This window comes from Rhineura floridana, chromosome 4, assembly GCF_030035675.1.
Source record: "Rhineura floridana isolate rRhiFlo1 chromosome 4, rRhiFlo1.hap2, whole genome shotgun sequence".
Lineage (NCBI taxonomy): Eukaryota > Metazoa > Chordata > Lepidosauria > Squamata > Rhineuridae > Rhineura > Rhineura floridana.
In genome coordinates, this window is record NC_084483.1 from 58,118,175 (window position 1) to 58,138,360 (window position 20,186).

A 20,186-nucleotide genomic window follows, 5' to 3' on the forward strand; every position below is an offset into this window, starting at 1 on the left:
CCATTGTTTAGTTTTCCATATTTGCTGACAGTCTCAGTAGCTTGCAGCAACTCTATTGGTATGCCATCTGTTCCTGGTGATTTGTTTCTTCCACGTCTTTTAAGAGCAGCTTTCACCTCACATTCTAACATTTCTGGTTTTTCATCATATGGTTCCTCCGTGAATGAATCTGTCATCCTTGCATCTCTTTTATAGAGTTCTTCAGTATATTGCTTCCATCTTCCTTTTATTTCATCTCAGTCAGTCAATGACTGCTGATTATTCAACATCCCTACTCTTGGTTTAAATTTCCCTTTCATTTCTCTAATCTTTTGGAATAGGGCTCTTGTTCTACTCTTTTTGTTGTCCTCTTCTTTCTCCTGTGCATGGAAAAGCTGATCTCAGGTAGGTAGCTAGCTCCACCTAGTGGTTGAAGGCAGAAGAGTGCTAAAGATTTTTTTTTTAACAAGGACTTCCTGCTCTGCGCAGCTCCTTATTTCAGTTTCTCTTCTGCCTTCCACCAAGAACGGTTGATCTGGCTCCTCTCTTCGTTCAGGCCTGTATAGTTTGGTTTTTTTTCCTATTGTGTGTCTGTACCTTTTCCTTCCTTTACTGTTTTCTACGTGTGTCTTGTTTAAAACAAAAAAAGGGGTTTGTCATTTTACATTTCTCCCCCTCCCCGAGACTTCGCGGTGGCAGTGAGCTGACCACGAAGCAGCTGACCCACTGCTTCGGTTGCGAGACCACTGTCATCTTCTTTGGACTCTGCCCCCCCAGCCTCATTTCTCAGGCGCGTCTGTGTCTGCCTACCAGTAATCATCCAACTGGCCTCCTCCTTTAATGGTGTGAGTGAGGACGTCTCTTGCAGCATGCTCCCCAGGACACCGAGTGCCTCCCACCCCTCCTCCATCCTCTCACCCGCAGAAGGCCTCATCGGAATGCTACAGCCGCGGGGGAAATGTATTCCCCCCCACAGCTCGTCAGCACCTGGCCTGGCTATTATCACAGCCCTTACCTCCCATAAGACCCGCAGCATGGTTTGCGCCCATGGGGAAGGCAACACGCAAATCGGACCACCCACCAAAGAAACCTAAGTCACTTTAGCCTCAAACTACAATGGAAGTCATGCCACCGCCATTATCCAACCAGGCCCTAGGGCCTTTAGGTTCTATTGAATCCCAGGCGGAGGTAGCCATAGCCCGCTCCTCTTCCAGCAGGCATGAGGTGGCTGAGGCATGTACTGTCGTGGGCAGGGTGGCTCCGCAATGACTGGCACCTAAGAGAAGTAGGGGAATCAGTCACAACAGGCAATGGCCTAGTGATGCATAGGGGGTTGCACCAAAGGAGGCTTATAGCAACATGTGCAGGTCACAGAGGGACCTGGAATCCCGATCTGAGGAGGAAGGCACCCAATTCCAGCCCACCCTGGAGGCTATTTTTTCTACATCGTCTTCTCTTGAGGAGTTTGAAGACTTCCTCAAAACATCTACATCTCATCAAGCTTTACAGGAGAAGAGGGGTGAAGCATCCTTCATTTCACACTCTTCACATCAGGAACTCAGACAACGAGCTGATTGTCCTCGGTAAAGAAGAATGGAGTGGAGATTTGGAGTCAGAGGAAGTAGTGACCAATAGGATTTTTCAGGAGGCTAATTTCCTTCTGTGCAAGGCAATGGAAGCTCTGAACCTAAATTCTCCAGAAGATCCTCCAGCTCCCTCAGCATCTAGAATTTCGGCTGTGTGTCCAGACCTGAAACCCAAGTCAAGGGTGCTTAAACTTCCATCACTGTTGCCTAAAGTGATCAAGTCCGAATTTTATGCTCCGCTGCAGTTCAAGAAATTGGTTGCAACTGCCAACAAATACTATACGTTGGAACAACACATCATGGACCAACTCAAGGTTCCTCTGGTCGACACCCCCATAGTCAATTTACTAAATCTGTCCTTGAACATGAAAGACTTGGATGCCCACCTCAAGGATCCGATAGAGCGCAAGCTGGATCTAGGCCTTAGGAGGATTCATGAGGCCAGTGTGCTCTCTATCAGAGCAGCAGCAGCCTCCTCGGTCTTTGCTAGAGCATCCCTGCTGTGGCTAGAGGTCCTATAGGATGGCCTGCAGCAGGATTCTGCTCAAATCCTGAAGTCTCTTCTGAAAATCTTGAGAGCAGTGACCTTAATGGCAGATGCATCCATGGTCACCATGCAGTTTTCAGCAAGGTCATCAGCAGCTAGTGTTTTCACTTGAAGGACTCTATGGTTATGACATTGGGAGGCCCATACTGCAGCCCACTCTAATATCGCATCTGAGCCCTGTGTGGGTGGCAAACTATTTGGTGATAACACCCTAGCTGGGGGAGTCGAAGGCCTTCTGCCAAAAAATGAGATGACAAAAGATTCTTCTGTAGACCTTTCTATCCTTATTTGCCCTCCCAGTCCTTTCGAGGCTCCAGGGAATTTGGAAGAGCAAAGGAGTCCAACATACCCAGTCTAAAAGCCAACAACCTTTCCCCAATAGATCAGGTTTTGGTTCCCAGGTTCAGGGGAATAAGCATCAATTCTGACGCCTTCAACACTTTGCCCACCACTGGAGGGACACGTCTTTGGATCAATGGGTACTGCACACCCTCAGATATGGACTGAGGCTGGAATTCACCTCCCTCCCTCCAACCAAGTTTATCCCCTTCCCCCTCTCAACATCTCCGGACAAGCGTGTAAGGACTCTTCAAGCAATTGCCCACCTTCTGCAGATTGCGCTGATAGAACCCGTTCCAACAGGTGAGAGGTTTTCAGGTATCTACTCAGTATTCTTCACCGTCACGAAAAAAGATGAATCTTTCAGGGCAGTACTAGATTTGAAGAACTTAAATCAGTTCATAAAATACCGCAGGTTCCTCTTGGAAACTTTACTACCCGTCAAGAAGGCATTGAAAAAGGGAGACTTCCTCTCATCTATAGATCTGAAGGAGGCCTATTTGCATGTCCCTGTTTTTCCCCCTCACAGATGTTACCTCCGGCTTGCGGAGGGGGGGAGGATCACTTTCAGTACAGGGCCATGCCCTTCGGTCTGGCGTCTGCCCCCAGAGTATTCACGAACATCGTGGTTGCTCTGGTGGCACACCTCAGGACGCAGGGGGTCCGTGTCTTTCCTTACCTAGATGACTTTCTGCTCTGTCCCTCCACAAGGCTTGGGAAGATCTGCACATCACCCTAGCATGCCTCAAGGACCACAGTTTCCTTGTCAACCAAACCAAGAGCCAGCATTGTCCAGCCCACCACCTGATACATTTGGGAGCCACCATAGACTCACGTCAGGGCCTCATAACGTTAGCTCAAGACAGAGTAGACAAGATTATTACAGCTGTCAAACAGCTCCTATCTTTGCCTTCGGCGGATCTTATGCATCTGGCAGGTATCTTGGGGTTGATGGTCTCAACCTATCAGACTACACCATAGACACGTAACCACTCTTGACCACTTCAGTGGGCACTACTGCCTTTTCAAGTGACATTGTGGCCAGGCATCACCGGAAGTTAGCACTTTCACCAGTGTTCCGTCACTCCCTGCTATGATGGGCGCACAAACCCAATCTACTAATGGGAGTGCCGTTCCAGGACCCTTCACGGACCCTGATCACCTCAGATGCCAGCCTGACAGGCTGGGGAGCCATTTGCGGTGGCCAGGTGATACAAGGGACTTGGTCACCACAGGAGTCAGTACTTCCAATCAATCTTCTGGAGCTTTGTGCAATTCGGCTAGCCCTGAGGCACTTCACGGAGAACAAACGGTTGGGGATGGTCAGGACAGACAACGTATCGGCCAAATCACATTTGAATCGTTAGGGAGGCACACACTCCCCCCAACTACAGAAAGAAGTTGCCCTGCTGTTCCAGTGGGTGGAAACACACGTGGACTCGATCCTCGCGGAATACCTCAAAGGGGAGGACAAGTGCCAAGCAGATTGGCTCAGCAGTAAGCTGCATTTAACTACTTGTGGTCTTAAGGGAGTTTGCTTGAACTTAAGGTCAAGGAAAAAAGGGGGGCCAAGTATTGGTCCGAGGTAGTGAGGTAGTAGAGTCCACCATGCCATGATCCAAAGTAACGTAAGCACCACGTGTGTCCCATTTCAGAGCCCCAGCTGCTCTGGCTTGTAGGGTAAATGGTGTGTGTGTATATCTGCATGTGTGCTTCTAATCGACACTAAAAAACTAAGGCTCTTTCTAACGAACAACGGGATTCACTGTGGGCGGGGGTGTATACGCCAAGGAATAAGATAACATTTTTGCAATATCATCTAACACTGCCCTTGTTTTCCTCCGCACAAAACCTCTGGAACGCATCACCAGCCATGCCATCAGGTGGGGGTATGTGAGAGTTGGGGGTGGGAGTTATAGCTCTTGGCCTTTGCACCTCCTAGACTCCACTTGAACCAAAATGGGGTTAGCCAAGCCGTATCACTCCCCCCTCTTTGAAATGTAGACGTATACGTCCTGTCACAATTCTGCCCCCGGGCTCCAATGCTGACTTCCAGTAGGTGTAACTGTGCCATATGAGATGGAAACACATTACAAGGGCTAATTAGACAAGGGTCAGAACATTCTGAAAAGCCAAAACCACCACAACGGGGTGCAGTATAAGATTGAAACCTCCTTTTCGTCCTCACCTCCGCCAAACAGGGAATTCCACCATCCATGTGCCTCTGTCTGTGAGAGCTTATCTATGACGTGAGTGACTGCATGACGATCATGTATTATCTGAAGTGTAGCTTGCACTCCTGAACATTGCACTATTTCTAACCATTGTTATGACAGAATGGGAAAGCAAACAAAAATGGGCCAAAAACAATCATGCGATGGGCCAATGCCCTACACTGCTGAACCCCACATCTAAAATAGCCAAATTCTGTAAAAAACCCTGTTACAAAATCACTCAGAGGGATTAAAAGAGCAAGAACATCCTAGGAGCAAAACAGCCACAACATGTAAATTATGAAAGGAAAATAAAACACATTCTTAAAAGACAATGCATAAAACATTACATTCAATATTACAATGGAAACAAAACAAGTATCATGGTCTTGAAACATGCTGCAGGTTTGTACAAAGTCCGTCCTCAAAAAACCAGCTGGTCATGTTCCGTGGAAGCTGACATTGAACTGTGTATGGTTCGCCCATGCTAGGCAGAAAAACTGGAATCATAAAGGATAGTCATTCCCCTCCCCCCGAGTGACTGTGATACAGGTTGTCAGCTTGCACAACCTGGGACATCTTGCCAGAAGAAATATTGGTGGCCACTGCAGGATGATGGCCAAAGTAGACTTGTCACTTTCTGTATTTGGGGAAGAATGAAGCAGACCTCTTCACTGTTATTGCAGAAATGCAGGAAAATGGCAAAACTAAAAAGGAAAAACTAAAAATAAAACATTCCTGGGGAAAAACGCTTCCTTAGAAAGACATAAAAAATAAAAATAAAATATTTTCATGGTCATAGGTGAGACTTCTGAGACAAAAACCAAAGTATTGTGTTGCAACTAACAATTTAGTTGCTTTGCACTTGGAACTGAGTGTTCCCATTATTGGTGGAAAAAAAATATAATCAAAGGGATTCAGACAGAAAAACACATAACAATACAACACATTTTAAAATTTTGAGTTTCCTAAGCCTCTGGCCAGGTACAGTTCACTGGAAAGACACGGGAATACTGGGAAAACAAAAAGAGCCCCAGAGAGGAAAAATTAAGTTTCTCTTTGCAAGATGCAAATCCATCTGTAGAAGAAAGTTAACAGATATAGGAAAGGAGAGAAGCCGGCATTTGTGATAAGAAGAACATATTGTAGCTACCAGACATAAACATTAATAAGGCCTTTGTACAATTCTCAAATTCTTCCCATTGGTCATGACTTGGCTGAAAAGAATTAGCACAGTTAATGAATTCAAATATCACTGGAAGAAATTTTAAACTGAAAGGATTGAGCTAGCTCAAATCATAAAAAAAGTCTTTCAGTTTGTATACCTAAATATAAATATACTTCAGAATCAATTGAAAACAAAACTATAACCATATTGTTTTAAAAGGACTAGAGAAAGGAGGGGTTGCATTTACTCTCAGCCTTGAGTTTCAGAGAGTGGGAGAAAGAGGAGGGGTTGAACTGTTGGCATTAACTCGTTCGTTTGCTGTTTCTCTTTCAGTTAACGTTTGTCAATAAAACATTACTTAAAACCTTTCAAACCTTTTGTTTTCTGCAAAATAAGATAAGCAGGAAAATAGTCACTTTTTCTAATCCCTCAACTCAGCTCTCCAGCCTCCTCTACGCACCTTCTTCGCAGCATACTATATTCCAACATACTTAGTAGCCTTACCTTCCCCTTCCCTGTAATGGGCACATGGGGCTTTCTTTAGGAAATACCTAGCTTTTGCACTTTTATTCTTAGTTCCCTGGTCTTTAATTCTATCCATCTTTTACACATGCTCTCGCCTTCAACTACCTTACTTAAATCACCTTGGCAAACCTATGCTCACGCATCAGACAGCAGAAATCAACACAAAGCAATCGTTTTTAATTCTATGCATTAAATCAGACAGTAAAAAAACTTCTTAATTTCTTAACACTATACCAGTGTGACAAAAGGGAGATCCAAAAAGTTTATACACAAAACTTAAAAAGATAAACAAGGACAAATCAGCAAAAACTAAATACTTCAAAAACTATGCTTCCTTTTCAAAGTGCCAAAAGGAGGAAAAAGGAGGAAATTTCCCTCCACACCGGTTAATAAAACAAAAACAAAACAAGCATTGTTAATGTGTAAACGTATAACAAACAAGACGGACAAATGAAGAATCCTTAATAACAAAGATTTATATCAGATAACTGGAGGGAAGAATTTGGAATTATGACTTCTATTATGGCTTCTGTGTCTTCCTATGATCGAAAAGTTAAAATGTGATAAAACCATGAGTTAAACGTAGCATGGTGCCAGTGGAAGATCTTGGGTCAGTCGAGAACTGATTCTTGTAATTAAATTATAATTTATATATGCTCAGAAACAAATGCAATCACACAATAAACTGGAAGATATGATAGACTTATACCGGGCTGCAAAGGGGCAGTGGCTGCGTTATTCTTTTGGCTGTTTACTTGTCAAATGGGGGAAAGGAAGGAGGGGTTGTAATTTTAGACACGCATTTACACAGAAAGCAAGCTGTAATAGTGAAAAACAAAATCCAGTCTTTTTCAAAGGCTTCCTCTGAGCCAACTTACTCCTTGACTCCTGACTTTTCTTGCGTTCTTCCTCTAACAAATCCTGACATGCATTATAAAGTCCCCAAGCGGCTGCAAAGCGTTTTATTCCCTCCATGGCTACCACTTTTGCCATAGCTTAGAAATCTCCAACACCAAAAGCCATATGCAAGGAATGAAGCAGTGCACACACGAAACAATCAAACCTAGTTTCAAAATAAGTTCAGGTATGAGCCACCTTCAAATGCCACATTCTCAAATCAAGTCACTCATGAGTAAAGCTTTTGTCACCAGCTTTTTCTCCCAGATTGACTCTCAAAAGGAATAAACAGGGGGTGGGGTGTCTAAAGGGATAGGAACCGGATAGGAGTCTCTGCCAGCCAGAGCACTGAACATTCCCAGTGCAAATCCTGTTTCCACCTTTTCCAAGCACCTAGCCCCACCGGCTCAAAATACTTGCAAGGCTTCGTTCCCCAGGACTTTGCGGAAGGGGAGGGAGACACAAGTGTTATCAAGGGCTTTCAAAATGGATGGGACCCAGTATAGGGAACCCCCTTTAGTAGCTTCTGGCCACTAATGGGTTAACCTTCTCTACAGTATCAACTTTGGCTAATTGCCATGTCACAATCACAACCACCGTTTGCCAAAGCTTTGTTGCCTAGGACAGAAGGGGAGGGGGGTAACAATGTGCCAGGGAATTTCTATACCTTAACCTCTGGATTTCCCAAATAATTTAAAGGACATTTCCCCACTCACTTTAAAACAAGAGACAGCAGCAAAACATAGTAAGAAAGAAAAGGAAATTACACTCATTCCAGTTACATTCAGAACTTGGCTACCTGTTTCCCTGGATTGAAGGACTGAGTAGGAAAGAGTAGGAGAGCATTACAGAATTACTTGGGTGCATGACAGCATTAATCATTAATATCCTAACCCATTCATAACTTTAAACTAAAGAAATCAAAGGACCCTATTACTATAAGAGGTGAAAGGTAGGAGAGATTACCTATCCTATGTCCGGAATGGGCGGTTGAATACAGCTGAGGCTATGTGGAAGAGCTCTGATCCAAAACCAGGAAGGAATCTCTTGGTCTCAAGGTTTTGCACCGAGACCCAGAGTCTCCCCGGTTCTGTCCCTGCAGTCCTTGATGCATTCCTTGAGAGCGTAGTACATGTGTGTGTGGGAGCTCTGATGTTCCTCAGCCCCCCTTCCTCTTTCTTCAAGCTTCGGTTTTAAAATACTTTTTCCTCTCTGGCAAAAATCTCCCGTTCCTATTCCTCACCCTCCCCTTCTCTATCTCTCTTGCTTAAACAAACAGGGCAGATCTCTTCACCCTAACTTAAACGATTGCTAAAAGCATAAAGGAACAGATTAGGTTCTTTGAATCCTATGAAAGACAAGGACAGCCAGCCGATCCAAGCAGCAAGGAAAAAAAAAACATGTTTTAAGAAGTGAAAGTAAAGGGAGGAAAGTTCCCCTATAACATTCCCACTGAAAACCTTTACCTGACAACTGACTCCATTCCTTAAAATTCCATTTCAACCACATCTTGTGCTCAACGCGAAAGAAGCGCGCCCGCCAAAGACAACAGCGCGAGCATCCTAATTTCCCCTCCCCCTTTTTCTTTTCCATTCTGCCGTGACTTGTTGCTGTTGCTGTTGAGGCATTGCTGTTGAAAGAAGGCAGAAAGGGCATGGGAGCTGGATGGGGGCGTCCCCCCTTTTGTGGAGAGGGTCTGTGCACAGTTCTCCCTACCATCACATTGAAGCCAGTCCATTTCTGCGCCCCTGCTTGCTACAGGAGCCAGAAATCTGAACTGCTTTGGGTGGTCCTTATCTAGCCGTTTCCTAACCCCAGGCAGGACGGCATCAAAGGATCCATCCCGAGGCCACATCAGGGGCCCCGACCACTGGTCACCTGTGTCATTCTTTGACACATAATCTTACCATGGTTTTTCTTTTCATCACCTGCACATGAAACTTAAGGGGATCACAACATTGACATCACAAGACTTACTCCATCTCTGTCCCATGGTACCTGGCAGAAAACAAATTCCTCGGCTATGCCTTACCCCAGCGGTGCCGCTGCTGCGTTTCTAAACACCAGTTGAGAGAAATCTCTCCTGGTGCCTGTTGGTGTTTAGGAAAACCTGGCACGGAACCACGGGAGCACACTTGATCCCGGATGAGCCCCCATATTGTTAGGGTGACTTGCTCACCTCAATTCCCGGGTGGAAGTGCGAGCTGAGGAAAACCTGTTTGACTGCTAGGTTTTCGGCCAGGTACCATAGTAAAGGACACACACACACACAGCCTCTTGATCAAGAGTGGCCCCAGTCTTAACACAGGCACACAGCAGCAGAGTCAATATACAGGTTTCAGGAGTGAAGCAGCAATAGACAAAATGTAACATAACATCAGTGACAACGTCAGAGACAAATAACAGCCCCCTGCTACATTTCAAAAAGACAGGACGTTCCTCCCTGGAACCTTTGGGGCCCTGAGTCATACATTGTGAGATAAGGGTAGACAGAGGCGAGTAACTGACACCTCTGGGGGTCATAAACATAGGAACATATACACAAGAAAATACATAAAGTCCTGGGGAGCCCTCTTATTAATGAAACGACGAGATTCCGTTACTAAGCCTCTGAGGGAGTGCCCAGAAGGAATTAAGAGAGAAATGCAAAGTTTTAATTACACAAGGAAGATACATGGGTGCAAATACACATCGCGTACTGCAAGAAATAAAACAATCACGGACAGCTCAATTTGTTATCTCGGCAAAACATTGTTTTGCCGCCTGGTAGGCACCTCTCAGGGCTAAATTTTCAAGAAAGGAAATGAAACTTAGAGCAGCTGTGCTCCCTCTCCTGTTCCATCAGAGTTCCATCGTGCTTTGCAACTTTGGCTCACAAAGCCTGATTTTATTCCTAACACAAGCAACCTCCATGTGCATTCTGAGGTGCATGAAATGAATCTACCATGCAAATGCCTGAACATTTGATTTAGCTCTTGGAAGTACCACTGAGAACCAGACACCAGTGTTATTTGTCCGGATATGGGCTTTCAAAGCCTGTATTTGCTACTGATGCTTGCGAATTTGTTCATGACCCCCAACAGTGCTCATGTTCAGTTAGGGACCCTGATCCATACATTCTTTAATTTCTGGAAAGAAGCATTTTCATCTCAATTTATCAGAGCTGTAGCTGTTGTGTTATATTTATAACATTTGTTCAGTTTCAGATGCCTGAGCTGTCCCTAATAAAAATTGTAGAAGCAGTGCATTACCTCAGAAATATATAAATACCTTATTCTTAAAGAACCCATTCAACTGCTCAGTCACTGATGTACTGATGTACTCCGAAGTGATAGTACTACTTTATATAGTAGTATAGGGAGCCACATTTTCATTTAAAGAAAAAAGTATCCAGCCTCCCTTACTGTATTTCCATTGATGAGCAGCAGCATTTCATAAAATCTTACATTAACCAAAGCTGTACCTCATTATTATTTGGGATAAAGAAAAGGAGAATTAAAGAAAATTATGCAACTTAAATTCTGTACCAGGTTATAAGAACTTTTGATTTCCTTGACATAATGCTGCTGATGATTGTGATTTTTTTTAAAAAAAATCCTGCAGTGAGGGAAGCTGATAATTGCACTGCTATTTTGAATTTTCTCATTTATAGCTTGATGAAAGATTGCAATGTGCATTGATAATTACCCTGAATGTTATAAAATGTTTGAAAAGATACTAAAAACAAAGGACAAAGTTTTGCCCCACGTTAGATAGCAGCCATCTTAAATCTGGTCACATACAGTTTAAGCTAGTCACTCACAGACACAGCCTTCTTCCCCCCGCCCAACCAAATTAGTTGGTCTTGAATTAGGAAAGAGTGCTTGCTATGAAACTAGGAATTAGTTCTTTCTTCATAGAACAAGATAGAAAATGACAATTTCTTTGTAGAAGCACTGAAGATGCGCCTTGTCTCATTGCAAAAAGATGCTGGATTGACTCAGTAAAATGTATAGTTTAATTGCAAATGGTCCATTTGAGGTCTCTGCTATTAGCAACATGCTTTGTCAAACCCTCACCCACCAGAAAAAACATATGGAAAAAGAGAAATGCAAAAAGAAGAAAACCTTTCAGATTTAATGAATAATACTGCATGTATTTTCTTTAACCGCTGACTAGATATTTTTTAATATATTTCCTTTTTACTGTAACTTTTGGGTAGCTGATATTTTTTTCAGTGCATTTATTCTAGAGCATGCAGCTGTTGTCACAGAAAGAAAGTTACGAAGTGCAGAGTTTAAGCATTACTGTGAAGATTGTATAACAGTCTATTGTAATGGATTATGTAATGTAAAGATGCTACCTCATTGGGTTGAATCCAGTGTGGCTGTTGTGCAGGTGGAACAGACTTCCCTGCACACAATGGAATTTCCTCTTCCTCTCCTGCCCTTTGTAAACCCCCTGTGCACCTTCAAAATCTCCAGAGGATTGGGGGGACCCTCTGAAGCAGATTTGGGGGACGTAGCACTGGATACAGCCCATTCAATTTTGGGTGAAACTTTCCATTGACCCTCTGGAGCAGCAACAGATCTTGTGGATTCCCTCTTTGCTTCTTTTATGCACCTTAGGCTCTTTCTGCTGAGCTGAGTCACAGGAAAAGACTCATTAACCCCCTTTCCACTAATACAAATATTTAAAGAAGACTCTGCTACAGTTCTCTTTTTGGACATTCACTTGTGTGTGTGGGCCAAGACACGGAAAATTGGAGAAAAGTTCATAAGAGAGAACCCTGCCAAAATCACTGTTCACTGGAGAAAGAGGGGTTAGAGACATTCTTAGCCTAAATTTTAGGACCAAAGAGTAGATGAGAGACAGGACATGACTGGGTCTCCTCGCATCTTTTCACATCAGCTGCTGAGGTGGGGGATGAATTGGATTATGACCATGCCACAGAGGAATGAATTTCGTTTTCCACTCTGCCATTTTCCTCATATTGCCCCTGGAAGTACTTGTATGCCTTCCCCAGTAGGGATGGGGAAGAATTTCACTAAAGCTGAACTTGGCACTGGACTTCCCTATAGTTTGCATGTTCACTATCTTTGCGGACCGATCTTGTTTTCTGTGAGCTTTTGTGGCTTTCCACAACACCTAATTATTTTTTTAAAAAATGTGTTGAATATAATAACATTGCTATCAATGCCAGCTTCACTCTAAAATGCTGAAATGTATATTCCCTTTAACTTCTGTGTCAATGAGGTGATGATGGTAGCCATTAACATTCATTAGCCCTATTCTGGATAGGTGTTTGTTGTGGGATTGCATACATGCAATTTTTTTGCAGCATTCACAGGATGCTGTTGGCATAAAAATGCCAGTCCATCTCTCTCCCACCCCACCCCATCCCCAAAAAATCAATTCAGATTTACCCTTTCTGGGGGAAATCCAGGAAGGGAAAAAAATCACCTCACTTTCCTTGTTCAAAAAGTCAAGACTTTTTTTTGGGGGGGGGGAGCGGGTTCGGTATACAATTGATTGTTATCCACAAAATTGCAACAGTCTGGAAGCAGCCTTGTTGCTTTTTAAGCTTATTCAATGGGATTTGGATTTCTATGCATGTGTGTATGGGGGGAGGAGATGGTTGGTTTTTATGTCAATCTGATTTTAATGGGGATTTTATTATTGCTTTTGTATTGTGGACTGTAAACTGCCATGAGCTTCCTTGAAAATTAGGCAGGATATAAAGTTTTAAAATAAGATAAAGAATAAACACATGTAGAATTGGGATCTTCTAGTGTAGACCCGACACTAAAAACAAAGAGGTTTGAAATGAAAACCTGGTTCAGGAATGCGAGGCATGGCAGGAGGCAAAAGGAATACTATTTTTAAAAAACCAATTGCTGATCATTGTAGATATGATAGCATTGTGTAGGCTGCACTGAGAGAGAGTGGGATAAGTGGAAGGACAAGAAGTTAGACTCCGCAGGGATTCAGTTTTCACCTTTAAAAATCACAGCACAGCTGAAAATAAATTCAACTGCACAAACCTCATTTAATTGTGGGTGGAGAATTTTGTTGAGTATCCTCAGACAAACAGCCTGAGGCAAGAAACCAACTTGATGGACAATTACCTGCCTCATTTACATCTGAATACAAAAACAAACAGACCATAGGTAGAAAGTAAGTGAACAATAGCATTATTTTTTGGGAGGGGAAAAATCAGAATGGTAAAAGCAGAAAATCATGCCAGACGAATGAACACGAACTGCCTGCCAGTTCAGTGAAATGAGATCCGAACTGGCACCAACAGTTGAACTACATCCCTATTCTCAAGTAGAGAAAATAGCAGCTTCAGAGAGGGTGTTAGATCAGGAAAATGGTGTAGAGGAAAACATTTAAACCCTCTCCCCAGCATCATGGTCACAATCAAATTTGGAGGGAACACAACTGTTTTGACTAAGAAGAAAAAAGTAATCATCAGGACCTCCAATCATTCATCTCCCACATGTTTTCTAGTTTGGTTTGGCCTTTAGCTCATGTGGGAGTCTATCAGCGGCCTTGGCTAAAATTGATTAAGAATGACTTGCCAACCAGGAAGATTGTCCAGTGTACTATTTTCACAGCATCTATAGTATGGACAACTTAAAATATGAATCAATTCAGAAAGCAATAAACAAAAAAAAGCAAGATTGGGTAAAGCATTTTATCAAGAACAAAGTTTTTATATTAAAACACACACAAACACACAATTCATCCCACCAAAAGATCAACATGATTTGCTAATAAGTCTATAAGTGGCTTAAGCTATAATTACCTGTGATGGGTTTCCCTGCTAAACAAGATCTGTGTCACTTTCATTTTCTCTATGGCACTTGCAGTAATTAGTCTTCCCCCTCCCCATTTAGAGCTAATTTCAAGAAAAATGCAGATGAAGACTTTTTAGAGAAATATTGAACCCCACTTTTTGAGGAAACTTCATGAAAGACCATTCCTTTTTATTTGAACTCCAAGTCACGTGAAAGTGTTATTGCACTGAACTGTCAAACCACATTGCAGCTGTTCATATTCATTTAGACATGGTTGAAATAAAGCTCAGAATGTTCTAGCTCAGATCAACCAGAAATTATTTAAATGTTTACAAATGCTAGTACTGCTGCAACGTAAGAAGCTTTACTGAATCCATTTGATAGATCCCTGTTAATGAAAATGGCTCTTCTGATCAAATGTGCACATGCTGAGAAAAGCCTGCAAAAGTACTATTAACAATAGAATATTGATAGGTGGTATCCAATGGTGTCTTTGCCTCATTAGAAAGCATTTCCACTCATGATTTTCACTACTTAAGCACTCCTCCTGAAAAGCTGTTCCGGGGGGTTTAGAGCCTCTGGAACAGAATGGCATATGGTGCAGAGAGCTGCAGTGGGCAGGGCGGGGTGGGGAATCAGCAAAAACCAAATGACCCAACTTGCAAAACTAGAAAGTACATCCGTCATGGGAAATAACATTTTTAAAAAAGAAATGTGAGCCTATTTGTAACATGTTTGCCATAATAAATCGTGGTCTTTAATTTCTATCTCCCATTAAATTATATGTCTGAAGCATTTGGGAGAGGTTGTAGTGATTCAGCCAATAGGCCTGGTTTTTACACTAGGGAACAGTATTGTCATCACTCTATCTCAAGGGAGCAGAAGCATTCTGCAGGTCATACATGTATCTTCTATGAGATATTGCTCCATGGGACTCTGCAGGGTCAGGGCTGTGCAGATGCATCGGCAGGAACACTGATTGGCTCTACCAGGTTATTCATAATCCACATAAGAAGCTGTCTTACACTGAGTCAGACAATTGGTCGATCTAGATCAATATTATCTACTGGTAGCAGCTGTCCAGGGTTTCAGATTAGAGTCTTTCCCAGCCCTACCTGGAGATTCTGTGGATTTCTTGTTTTTTTATCTGTATGCTGTTATGGGAGCCTTTTTGGCTGACAAGCAAGGTAAAAGTGCTTCAGATAAATAATAAACGTGATAGATTATTTTGAAAGCTGAGGGGAGAACAAGGAGAGTATGAACAGAAAAGTGGGATCTGCAAAAAAAATGTTGCAGGGTGGAGTGTTCCTGTTGAGTTGAGTAGTTTCAGGCTGCTATTCTTAGTAGACTTGTATAGGATTGTGCTGTCAGTCAGCCATGCCCTCCTCCAGGATAATCAATTCTATTCCCCCTCCCACCCAGTTTTCATTTTTCCATCTCAATCAGCAGTTCATTGCCACTGACCATGCTCAGGCTGTTTTGGGGGTTCCACCCACTTAGTGTTCTTTTCGAAAGATTTTTTTTGTACATCTATAAACCTTATAGCTTCCACATGCCCCTTGATATCTCCCTCTTGTGCATGGATGGTGCTTTTAGGCTACACAGGGAATCACACTCGCCTCCAAATGTCGGAAACAGACATCCCTTCTTGAGCATTGTGATGGTTAGAAATTTTACAGAGAGCAGTTAGAAGAATGTAAAGGCTGAAAACCAGTTTGGAAAGTGTCAAAGGACTGGAAGAAAGATATGAAAGGAAGAAAATAGACTTCTACCTTCTCTGTCACCCTTAAAAATGTTTTCTTAAGATCTGAGAAAACAATAGTTTGTTTAAAGCAAGAAAGAATATCATCATAGAGAGAAAGGTTAACCAAATCAGTGAGAAAGGAATGAAGTGAAGGAAAAAATATTACAAAAATGAACCAAGAAGGGAAGAAAAGTAGAAGAAAAGGGGAGAGAGGCAATGTTCAGTGAGATAGAAGAAACGCAGGGCAGATATTAGTAAGGTAAGAAAGGAATAGTAGAACATTAACAACAGAGCAGGTGGCAAAAGAATTGAGGGACACTGGTAGGGAAGCATTAATAGGGATGGAAAGGAGAACAAAAGGAGCAAATAAAAGCTGAGGATGAGAATGAAAATAAATGCAGCATGATCCTAAGCATGTCTATTCAGAAATAAGCCTTAGAAGAATCACTGGGACTTACTCCCTTATAAGTATGGGAATCTTAATGACTAAGACTTTTTCTGATAATTTCTGACCTATAATGAAAAATGGTGAAATTCTAAATATTGCATATAGTACTGCTTCACCTTTAGTGATTGTTTTGAAAAAGTTAGCAGTAGCTTATGTGAATTCATATAGAAATCCCAAGGTGACAACAGCTAATGATTCAGTTCCAGGACATCAGATGCTTCCAAAGCCACCATGAAAGGCTTTCTCTCCCCTTGAATATCAGAGTGCCCAGTTTTTGAACCTCGGCCATAGGAAATCACATGCACTCAGGATCAAATGTACATAGCAGTCATATAGAAGTTTGAGCAGCCTTGGGACCATAGGGATAGATCCGGAGGGGGAGTTTAGCTATTTCAGTCCCTAACACGGTCCCAACAAAAAATGCCTGGCCAAAGCTGCTATTTGCATTTAAAGGGAAGCTTCCATGGTTGCCAGTGGAAGCTTCCCTTGAAATGCAAATTGTTTCAGAGGAGGGTTTTGCGTTTGTTTGCGTTACTTTTTTTATGGAGTAATAGTAGGGAGAGGTAGAGTTAAATCCCCCCAACCCCATCCCATGGTCTCAAGGCTGCTCAATCTTGCCTACAGCTGCTCTTTACCACTGATGCCATTTAGATAATTTTAGACTCTGGAGTAAATGGTCTTATTTGGATGGTGGGTACTTTTTAGATGGCAATGTGTATTACTTCACTTACTTCAAAATATGATAAGTCAAAGCCCTTCTGCTCATTCCAAGTGGGACCCTGATCTTCAGCCCCAAAGCCCTGCCTTGAGAGCACCACTGCTATTTTCCATAGCAGAAAAGTGCACATTAATTGCATTCGTGTATTTATCATCACAACTTGTTTGGCCTTGAGATAGTGAAGTCACACACTTATATCTCTCCCAGCTTCAAATGTGATGCCTGTATGCAAACAATTTACAATTTGAAAAACAACAGAAATATGGAAAGGAAAATGAATATAGAAAGGTACCCATACCATGTAGATGCAGATTTTGAGTGATACGAAATATATTAAGAAACTACTCATTTCTTGGATGGATCTGTGATTTATTGTTTCTGAAGGCTAATGATGGCTTTTAGTGTATCTTTCCAGTCCTTGCTCATTCATCTTAAATTGATTCAATGTACTGTGGGGCAGTACTGTTCATTCAGCTTCTCTGCAATCTCCTTAACGTTCTTTAGTACGCCTTTAACTCCCTTATCATCCAAGGGTCCAATCGCCTCCCTAGATGGTCTCCTGCTTTGGATGTATTTATAGAATTTTTTTTGTTGGTTTTTATGTTCTTAGCAATGTGCTCCTCAAATTCTTTTTTAGCATCCCTTATTGTCTTCTTGCATTTCTTTTGCCAGAGTTTGTGTTCTTTTTTATTTTCTTCATTCGGACAAGACTTCCATTTTCTGAAGGAAGACTTTTTGCCTCTAAGAGCTTCCTTGACTTTGCTCGTTAACCATGCTGGCATTTTGCCATTGATTTCTGCCATTGATTTTGCCATTGATTTCTGTCTCAGAGGACATTTCAAAACAATTTCTCAGTTAGACCAAGAAACAGCCTATCCAGACAATGAGATGGATTTCTCTTCCCTTTTTATACCTATGTCTCTCTTTCTTTCACCACTTTTTCTAGCCAGTCCACTCCATTCCATTTGTCTTCCCATTGTGTTGTTATTTTCACCTCTGTAGGTCAGTATTCTGTGGCCTTTGACTCCTCTTTGGGTGGTTTTCTGGGGTCCTCCCCCTTAGATTTTTTTCTAGAGATGATTTGTACTCCTGCAAACCTTGGAGTTATTCTGAGTCTGCTTATTCTTCCCTCTTGTGTTTAGGTGGTGCCATTTGGATATATATGCATAAGCATGCAAAGGCTTAAATTGGAAATAGAAGGGATTATACTAATTGAGTATGTTTTGGTAGGCACATGACTCATGGCAGACTGGGAACAAGGGGGAATTTTTTTGTCATCTTGTTTACTATGATATCCACTCTAACTTGCATAAGCCATCTTAAAAAAAATTTTTAAAGGGGGTTGTGGGGTATTCTATAATGTTTTCCTATGGTAATTAGCACCTGAGTCACAGTTGGCCATATCAATCAAAATGTGATTTTCTTTGGCTTAATACTTCTCTGCTACTTTGTTTAGACTCTTCTGATTTAAATTGCCACTCTAAACTCAATACACACTAAATAACAGGCAGACAAGAACAGGAAAGTGTTTTAAGGTGTCCATTAGCATTTTGATTTTAATACTAGTAGCACTATTTTAATCAGACTGTTTTAAATGCAATCCATTTAAAAACTGTTTATGATTCAGAGTATCATATTTCAGGGCATATGCATTTTGTTTCCTTATTTAAACTAAGCTTTAGTAAATTGGACTGGGGAAGCCTGGGTTCAACTTTTAAGCAATATGATCTATGGCTCATTGCACAGAAAGGCTTTCCCACTTCTGAGGCAATGGTGCCAGAAGTCATCCTTTACATGCATTTCTGAAGAAAGTGTGGAAGTTTAGACCCATGAAACTCTGTGTGCACATTGTAGCATATACAGACCTCCGAATTAGAACCAAAGATTCGTAAGTACCAGTCGTTACTAAGTAATTTTGAACAAGTCACTTTTTTAAACCCAGGTTGTGATGATGAATGAGTCGTTTTGAAATGCACATTGTATCTCCAAATTGCTATATAAATTGATAATGAGTTGCATCCAGAGTATCCCTTCCAAGAACAGAAGAGTTCCTTCCATTTGCAGACAGGACTGAGATCCAGTAGAGGACTTTTGCTCGAAGGAGCAGGGCAGGAGAGGCAGTTTTCCACATTCCTCCTACAGTCCCCAGACCTACCTCCTACACAATTCTGGAGGGTGCCCTAACACTCCAGTGCAGCTTTTCAGAGGCCTGCTAAGAGAATGAAGAATAGGCAGAAATCAGTCTCCCTCTTATTACCCAGGAGTATCCTGTGAGCAGAGTTCCACTTATGAGAACTCTGGACCCAAACCAATGCAAACAATTATTAATTGATAAATAACTAGAGATCAACTGCAGGCATGAGGTTTAATGTTTCAGGAGGAAATAGAACTAATGAGGGGTTTTAAAAAATCATTTAAATATCTTAATCAGCTTACCTTTAAAAATACAAACCTGTATCTCTGGATACAATCAAACAAAAAAACTTTAAAAGCTATCAACTAAAAGCTTAAGTTAACGGATAATACATTGACCTAAAAATGATTGTCTATATGTGAAGCTCATGAACTTTAAGTGATATCAGGGAATACTGTACATGGCTGCTGAAAAAAAATTAATCTACTGTTTTCCAGTCTTGGATTCCCACAGAATTTTTAGCTCTTGGAATCTAGGTTTAGTTGGCTGTGACTCTCAGCAGGTGACAGATGACTTAGGTAATGGAGATCAATAAGTAATAAGCACATAATTCAGTTCACTTACAACACAGCTGAAAATCAGCCTAGAAAATGCACCCTGTTTTATATGACTAAACTATACTGCAGTTCTATATCTTCTTTACCTCTGTGTCTGTGCACATTATGTAATTTAGCTGGGCTTGTGGTATGTTGGTGACCTATCAAAATGCTTTTATCCCTGAACCATAACTTGCAAAACAAATGCTAATTAAAACTATGGTGAAGCAAATCTTCTCTCTAGTTTTTAAGAATTGTCTTAAAGCTGTTAGATCTAAGTGTTTCCATTGGCATGCCTTGTTTCTGCCTAAATTTGTATATTTGTTTTTAATGTTTTTAATTGTTGTAAACCACCCAGAGAGCTTCGGCTATGGGGCGGTATACAAATGCAATCAATCAATCAGTCAAGTCTGGTTTTCTTTGCCTCTTAAGATTGCAGCATCAGTATAAGGAAGTAGTTCATTTCCTTGTTTGTCAGGGTAGCAACAGCCATAAGTACCATTATATCAA

At 41.8% G+C, this 20,186-nt stretch overlaps 1 protein-coding gene across 7 annotated transcripts in view; it reads left to right on the forward strand.

Moving 5' to 3' along the window:
- The window catches only part of COL19A1 (collagen type XIX alpha 1 chain), a 358,502-nt gene that overhangs the window by 211,631 nt on the left and 126,685 nt on the right, over positions 1–20,186 (forward strand). The gene's annotated exons all lie outside the window — the stretch shown is intronic.